This window comes from Mus caroli, chromosome 1 (assembly GCF_900094665.2).
Source record: "Mus caroli chromosome 1, CAROLI_EIJ_v1.1, whole genome shotgun sequence".
Taxonomy (NCBI): Eukaryota; Metazoa; Chordata; class Mammalia; order Rodentia; family Muridae; genus Mus; species Mus caroli.
The window spans coordinates 12,590,668-12,598,869 of NC_034570.1; the positions used below are offsets into that span (position 1 = coordinate 12,590,668).

The 8,202-nt window shown below is 43.3% G+C and overlaps 1 protein-coding gene across 6 annotated transcripts in view; it reads right to left on the reverse strand.

Annotated features, from left to right (window-relative positions):
* Eloc (elongin C) overlaps window positions 1–5,510 on the reverse strand; it is a 15,326-nt gene extending 9,816 nt beyond the window's left edge. Inside the window, exons 1-2 of one of the 6 annotated variants that reach the window (XM_021160034.2) lie at window positions 5,247–5,326; window positions 4,788–4,884 (exon numbers count right to left, since the gene is read on the reverse strand). The gene's annotated coding sequence lies outside the window, so the exon portion shown is untranslated. The other 5 variants (XM_021160042.2, XM_021160058.2, XM_021160026.2 and 2 more) reach the window with 5 other exon arrangements.
* Between the last annotated feature and the right edge of the window lie 2,692 nt (window positions 5,511–8,202).

Here is an 8,202-nt window from a genome sequence, read left to right on the forward strand (position 1 = left end):
CAGGACAGCCAGGGCTACACAGAGAAACCCTGTCTCAAAAAAAAAAAAAAAAAAAAAAAAAAAAAAAAAAAAAAAAAAAAAAAAAGAACACTAGATAGACTGTCAATAAAACTAGCTGAAATTCTTTGGCTAAGTAGATGTTACACAAAAAGAAGCAGATTAGCTGTTCCAAAAAAGTAAATGGGTGGCTACAAACCTTCAACAACAGAAAATGTATTATGTGTGAAAAGACCACCGTGTTTGACCTGGATGACAGAGTGATGAAATTATTTTACTAAGCTGAAAGGAACAATCGATTCCACCAAGCCACTTAGGAAGTGCTGGCGCATGCCTTTAATCCCAGCACTCGAGAGGCGGAGGCAGGTGATCTCCGTGAGTTCGAGGCCAGCCTGATCTAAATAGAGTGAGTTCCAGGACAGCCAGGGCTACACAGAGAAAGCCTGTCTGGGGGATAGGGGGGGAGTGTACAACAACTGAGTGTGGTTGAAAACCATTTTAGAAATCCACTCACCTCACAAACACTACTCTAGAGTACTATGCCACGTGCTATCCTATGTACAGGGGACAAAACACAAAGATTTTAACCTCATGGAAAAAAATGACAGGGACAAGCCCAGCTTCAAGGAGCATTAATGAAACCCTAGCTCTTGAGATGGAGGCAGAATTACCAAGAGTTCAAGGTCTGCCAAGAGTATACTATGAGTTATTACACCAACCCCACCCAAAAGGAGGTGTGTATCTATCAGAAAACCAAACTGTGTATAGTGGAAGAAGTTCTATGGAGAAATAAAGTACAGGAAAGCAGGCAGGGAATGAAGAGAGGAGAAAGAGGTTGTACTTCAAAGTTGGGAAGAGAAGTCTCACTAACACTGGACAGAAGTCTGAAGGGAGTGAGGCAGGGATATATGGCCCAAGAACCCTTTTGGAGGGAGAACAGCACATCCAGGAGAGAAGGGGGAAGAAGAGGCCAGAGATTAGGCACCAGGGTCTTATCAAACACAATAGTGATTGACAATGAACACACGTTGAGACAGGAGCAGTGACTGGTTTTCCCCAGAACCTGAACTGATTTCTAGCACCCACAGAGCAGCTTAAAATTGTTAGTAACTACACATAAAATAGATTAAAAAAAAAAGTAGGCTGGCGAGATGGCTCTTCCGACAGCCACATGGTGGCTCACAACCACCCGTAATGTGATCTGACGCCTTCTTCTGGTGTGTCAGAAGACAGCTACAGTGTACTTATAATAAATATATCTTTGGGTTGGAGCGAGTGGGTGGGGCAACCCGAGCAGAGGTCCTAAAAATTCAATTCCCAACAACCACATAACCAAATGAAGTCTCACAGCTACAGTGTACTCACATACATAAAATAAATAAATACATAAATCTTAAAACAAATAAAATCCTGGTAGAGCTGGAGAGCTGGCTCAGCACATACAGCATTTACAGGACCTGAGTCTGGTTCTTAGCATGCACAGCGGCCGGCTCACAGCCATGTGCAGCTCCAGCTCCAGAGGGGATGGATAGCCTGACCTCAGCAGGCACTTGTACTCACACAGACTTACACACAACAACTTAAAAAGAAACCTAAAAGAATTTTGGAGAATGAATTGATATACAAAACACTTAGAATGATGCCTAGTACACAGTGAATGAATACATTAAAATTTTTATGATCCTATATCCTAATTCGAAGTCTGTGTGTGGTGAGGGGAGTAAACAAGTCATCCTGGTTTCAGTGGCAGGAGAAGTCAGGAACAAGATAAACATCACTATACCATCCTCCAGTATCCTTGTACTGCGCTGCGCTGCTGGGAGCAGCAAACTGTGAGGGTCAGACAGTAAACATATGCTCATCAGTCTGTAAAGTCTGTTACGACTATCTCCACAACTACTGTTATAAGTCAGTCACAGACAAGATAGAAACTAGTGAATGTGGCTATGTTCCTGTAAAACCTTACAGAAGCAGACTTTACAAAGACCACATTACAAACTAGTATTCTGCCTGAATTATGCCTATGTACCATGTGCATTGAAGAGCCAGAAGAGGGAGGTCAGATCCCCTAGAATGGTTCCAAGCACCTACATGGCGGTTCACAACTCTCCTCTCCCATTCCAGGGGAGCTAACACGCTCTTCTAGCTTCTGTGGACATTAAGCAAACACAGATCTGCAAGCAAAACACTCATACACATAAAAGTAAATGTTCAAGAAGTTAAAGGTCCCAGAGCCTTGCATGTTCTAAAATCTGTCTGCTTCATCCCTATTCTATCACCAATCTTCAAGAGACCCCTCCCAATTCTGAGGTAGGTCTTGGCTGTCCTTGCACTATGTAGATCAAGCAAACAGCCCTAAACTCAAGATATCCTTCCTATCTCTGCTGGGATAAAAAGTGTTTAAGGCTTTCGAAGAGCCTCATTAATCAAGCAAGGCACAGGTCTAAGATCCTAACACAGGAAAGCTGAGAAAAGACAACCAGGTCAAAGACCTGCCTGGTCTACCAAGGTGAGACTCTGCCCCAAACATAAAAATCAAAGCAGTACATTAAATTTCACCTGCGTTCTTTGATCAATCTAACACCACCCATTTGATATTCTTCAGTTTAAATATTTAAATATCATCAAAAAGATTCAGTTCCCATTTTGTCCTCCCTAGTTCTGTACCTACTCTGAGTGCCAGCCAGAAACATCTAATTTGTCTTCTTAGATCAGGCTGGCCTCAAACTCACAGATCCACCTCTGTGATTAAGATGTGGGCATGCTCTGCAGATCCTGTCTTACTGAGTTATCAAGCTAAGTCCCACAGAGAACTCCTGATAAACCTGTCAGAAACCAATGTTCCCTCCCTTCTGTCTTCTGACTTCAGTAAATGGCACTACTGTTCACAAGGTGATTAGCAAAGGCAAAAGCTTTTTTTTTCTGTTCTAGGAATGAAAGACAACATCTATTTGGCTTTAATTTATATTTCAAATCAGATGACGTTAACTGTATTTTAAATGGACCATTTTTTTTTTTTAAGCTACTACACCTGAGCATGGTGGTGTACACCTTAAACCCCAGCACTCAAGAAACAGAGGTAGTTGGATCTGAGTTCTGGGCCAGCCAGGTCCACAAAGTGAGTGCCAGGTCAGGCAGGGCTGGCTATAACCTTATCTGGCATATGTTCCAACCATTTGTGTCCTTGGAATTTCTTGACTAGGTCAAGTTCACTCACACTTTAAGGCCCTTGCATTTGCAGTGACTGCTGTCAGAAGCTCTTCCTTTAACCCTCCCTATGCTGTTTCTAGCTCAAACATCAAATCCCAAGGGTCTTTCTCTGACCAAGGTCTTATTGATGTAGCCCCTCCCCCCACTTTCTTTTTTATTGAGTCAACAGGGCTTTACTGGACCTCTTGGTTGACCTGGAACTCTTGTCCATCCTTTGCCTGTTTGAGCTTCCTGAATACTCTGAATAAAGGTTTACAGGCTTCTGACATCATGCCTATTTCTACACCTAAAATTGTGTGTGTATGTGTATGTAAATTTTCAAGTATTGGATGTCTTACTGTACTTAGTAAACTATCAAAGCATTTGGAGTCTATTAACATATCAAAGCATACATTGCAAAGACATTCCTATTACATTCCAATCTGACATACACCCCTCCACAAAACCCCAATCTTTCCTGAAGCACGAAGACGAAGACCTGCGCAATTCTTAAGAACTTAATATACAGAAGTAAACTATCACTCTGCATCTATACCATTGCCTATGTACACTGCAGCATTCCTATCTTATCTAGCAACGAAGCAGATTTTCTCCATTTGAAATAGATATCATCTGGGTGTGGTGATCCACTCCTTCAATCCCAGTGCTTGGGAGGCAGAGACAGGCGGCCATGCAAGTATACATGGTTGAGTTTCAGGCTAGCAAGGGCTACATACATGTTTAAAAAAAGAAATGGATATATATATATATATATATATTTTTTTTTTAATAGCATTATGAGGTAATAAACCAACATTTCTTGTGTGTGTGATGCTGAAGAACCAGCCCAGGGCCTCTGGACATTAGGCAAACATGCTACATCACGTTACCGACCCAGTCTGGCAATTAGAGAAATATCATATGAAGGATGAGAAGCCATTTATAAATTAAATAGGAGGATGAAGATATGGAGCAGTGGCACGCAAGAGTGCGGACTTAGTGTAGTTGAGGTCCAAGGTTAATCCAAGCAAGTTGAAAAGATAAGAGCAGGCATGGCGGCTACACCTTTAAAACTAACAACTGGGAGATAGGCCCGGTGGGCCACACATTTAGACCAGACGAGTTTACTGAGCACAACTTCCATGTCATCCAAGAGTACTCAAAAAATTGGTAAATAGAAATATAGAAATCCCAAATTGCTATAAATTAACAAACATCCATGATATAAAACCACAGCAGTTTACTCATCACTGAAGATTAAATCCACTTGTGAACTTCGACGGCTTAATAACATATTATAATATAAACGAGGTCAAGTGTTTACCATCTTAGACCACTTAACAGAAAATAAAATTCAATTTGGGACTAAGAAGCTGATCTGGTAGTATGAACCAAGTTGTAAAACTATTTCAATTGCTTTCTACACTAGAAAGTGCAGAGTAGGCACGCTTGCACTAAATGACAAAACTTTCATGCTCACAAAACTGAAGAGATTTCAGTTCCTTAAGGGAAACTAAATAAATGGGCACTGTACCTGGCACTAGATAACTCCTTTCAGGCAAAAATGAGAGGTAGATAGACGCACAAATGAGCCAACGTACCCAGCCAGGCAGAAATTACCCAAGTTGTCCAGAAAGTAAACTTTCTTTCAGGGTCCGATAGCTTAAAGCTGCGAGGTCTCTCTCCTGGGACTAGCGACTGATTTTAACAGTAAAACAAATACAAGCGCACATGAGGTAGGCAAAACGGAAAAGCGATCCGGCTGCCATGCTCTTAACTCCACCCGCCCCGCGCTCTGCCTGGAGGAGGCCCAGCCAGCCCGCACCTCCTGTCCTCTCCCCTTTCCAGACCCACCGAGCTGAGCTAGTTAAGGTCCCGCCAAACTCCTCTCCCCTCCCCCAAGTCAGGAGCTGGGGAGGCCGGAGAGGCTCAGAGCTTCCGTTCCTTCCCCGCCCAGACGGGAAGGGGTGAGTAGAGGGATAACTAAAGCGTCCAGTCCCAGCCGCACTAACTCTCCTAGCGAAATCAGATCCCGATCCCCACCATGGCCCGACACTCACTAGCCAGTCCCGCAGCTACCGCAGCCGTAACCCCACGTACCGCCACAGCCCCTATTCAGGGCCGCCCCCCTCCCACCCCCAGCGGCCTACCCCTGTGGGTTCCGGGGCACAGAAAGGAATTACTTCCGTCGCGTCACAGCCGCTTTCTGCAACGCGCGGGAGACTGGTACCTGGCAAGGCCGAGACGTGATCTGCCGGCAACTTGCGTCTGAAGGAAGTGCGTTGTGGGCAGTAAAACAGGCCAATTTAAGAGACATCGCTACCAAATCCCAACCAATGAGATACTAGGACTTCTTGGTTCCCAGAATGCAACGCCATCCGGATCCAATTTCTGCCGTGAAAAGCTGAGCGGGCGAGGCAGCAGTGCATTCTGGGATATGTAGTTTCTTTTTTCTTTCTTTCTTTTTCTTTTTTTTTTTTTTTTTTGGTTTTTCGAGACAGGGTTTCTCTGTATAGCCCTGGCTGTCCTGGAACTCACTTTGTAGACCAGGCTGGCCTCGAACTCAGAAATCCGCCTGCCTCTGCCTCCCAAGTGCTGGGATTAAAGGCGTGCGCCACCACGCCCGGCGATATGTAGTTTCTTACAAGGTTGCGGCTAGTGTTTGGTCCGAAGTGACACTGCATCTTGGGACTTGTGGTTTTCTGTGTAGCGCTGAAATTTTTGGTGGCTTTAAAGCTTGTCTCAACCTCTTTGTTTAAAGTAATACACATCAATGAGCATCTTAACAAGCCTCCAATGTGTTTGCCTCATTTCCTCTCTTCCCGATATAGGTCAGTGTTTACTGGACTATGCCACGCCCACCCGTCCAGTTCTCGCTGCCTATCACCATTACTTAAATCAGGGCCCATTATTTCTGCTCCTCACCTCCCCAGTTCCACACCCCCCTCAACCAAACCTTTTCATTGGCTTTTCCGTGGTTACCTAGGCACCTTTCCTAGAAAGCTGAAAAGCAGCTCAGTTAGATTTCCTCTCTGCTGTTTTCACGGAGTGGGCTTGAAAACCTAGATTCAAGTTACTCAGTTAATCAATCGCAGCTGTGTAATAGTATCCCACAAAAGGAAGTATAGTATGTATGTGCTATTTGGAATTTCTGGAACTTCTCAAAGGGTTTTGTTTTTGAATTTTTGAGACAGGGTATTTCAGTGTTACCCTGAAACTACGAGTCCCAGACTAGCTATGTATTTGAGGGCAATTCTATCTCCTTCCTTAGCCATCAGGCACAGTAATTTCCCTATGTAATCCTTGGCTGCCCTCCAACTCCAATTTATAATTCTGTTTCAGCCTCAAAGCGTTGAAACGACAGGTGTTGCCTACCATGGGTTGCTCTGAAAGTGTTTGTCTGTTTGTTTGTGTTTGTGTTTTTGCTTTATTTGATTTGGCAGCTAGGTATGCTTTTATGGAATTGAAAGCAAAAATAGAGCTGCGGCCTTGAATTAATTTTCAAAGGCTTTGGAGAAATAATGAAAGTGTTTTGGTTGTATTCATAATTTAAAATAGTTTCATAGTAAGAGAGGTATTTGGTAGCAGAAGATAAAACTAAAGAAAAAAAAAATCTGAAAAAACTAAGTGAGACCCGAGTCTCCCTTTAGGCAGTAAGGGTGGGCCTGACTTCCAGCGTATATCTTGACTATTTATCATCCTTCTAGGAGCTAAAGAACCAAAGGATAGGTTGATGCCGCTGTCTCAGGATTCCGTTGTTTTATTTTAAGATTTATTTGTTGCTTTTTAAATTTTATTTGTTTTTAAGATTTATTTATTTATTTATTTATTTGTGGTTTTATGTATGAGTGCTCTATCTGCATGCCAGAAGAGGGCACCAGATCCCATTATAGATGGTTGTGAGGCACCATGTGGTTGCTAGGAGTTGAACTCAGTACCTCTGGAAGAAAAGCCAGTGAGCATTTGACTGCTGAGACATCTCCCCAGTCCTGAGGATTCCTTCTAAAAGGACACAGAAAAGGGAACTAGGCCAGACAACTGTGATAGGTTTTTTGTTTGTTTGTTTGTTTTGTTTGTTTTTTCTCTGCTACTGGTGAAATGAATCAATTCAAGCCAGAATGAGATTATATTAAGTGCAGGATCATTGGGAAGCTGCTCTCTGGTAGGCTCACGGGCCCCAAGGACAGAAGCCAGAGAGGAAGGAAGAGAATTGTACATATTCTCTGCTTACTCCTTTTTGAGTTTCCTTCCCATTTGAGGGTATGAGAAATGGCTTGAGATGACTTTGGCAAACTTTGGTCTTCAGGTACTCTCGCTCCATTAAGCTCACCAAGAGCTAAGAAAGGCTCTGTAGCTCTCAAAGCAATCAGTACCACTAACCTAACCTGTTTTGTATCACTAGTTTTAAGTGTCTTTCTGCTAAAGCTCAATGTTGCTAGTAGATTTCCTATAGATACACATATGCCATCCCTAGCCGTGATGCTGATGATTGCCCAAGTCGTTTTCCAGATTTTGAGGTTGGAAGCTGGTTTTGTTTTGTTCAAAGAGTGACCTTCTGTCTAATATGAGGCCTGAACTCTCAGCTGTTAGCCCCCCCCCCAACAAAGTCAGGTATTAAGGACAAACTCTCCCCCCACCCCCACCCCCAGACAGGGTTTCTTTGTGTAGCCCTGGCTGTCCTGGAATTTACTCTGTAGATCAGGCTGGCCTTGAACTCAGAAATCTACCTGCCTTTGCCTCCCAAGTGCTGGGATTAAAGGCACGTGCCACCACTGCCCAGCAAGGACAAACTCTTATATTAATAAACCTTCGAAGTATTTTTCCTTAGCACCCTGTATTAGTCAGGATTCTCTATAGTCACAGAATTTATGGGTAGTCTCTATAGTGAAGAAATTTGTTATGATAACTTACAGTTTGTAGTCCAACTCAGCACTTCTGTGAATGGGAAGTCCAAGGATTTAGTAGTTGCTCAATCCCACAAGAAGAACACCATGCCAAGATCCAGATCAGAAACTT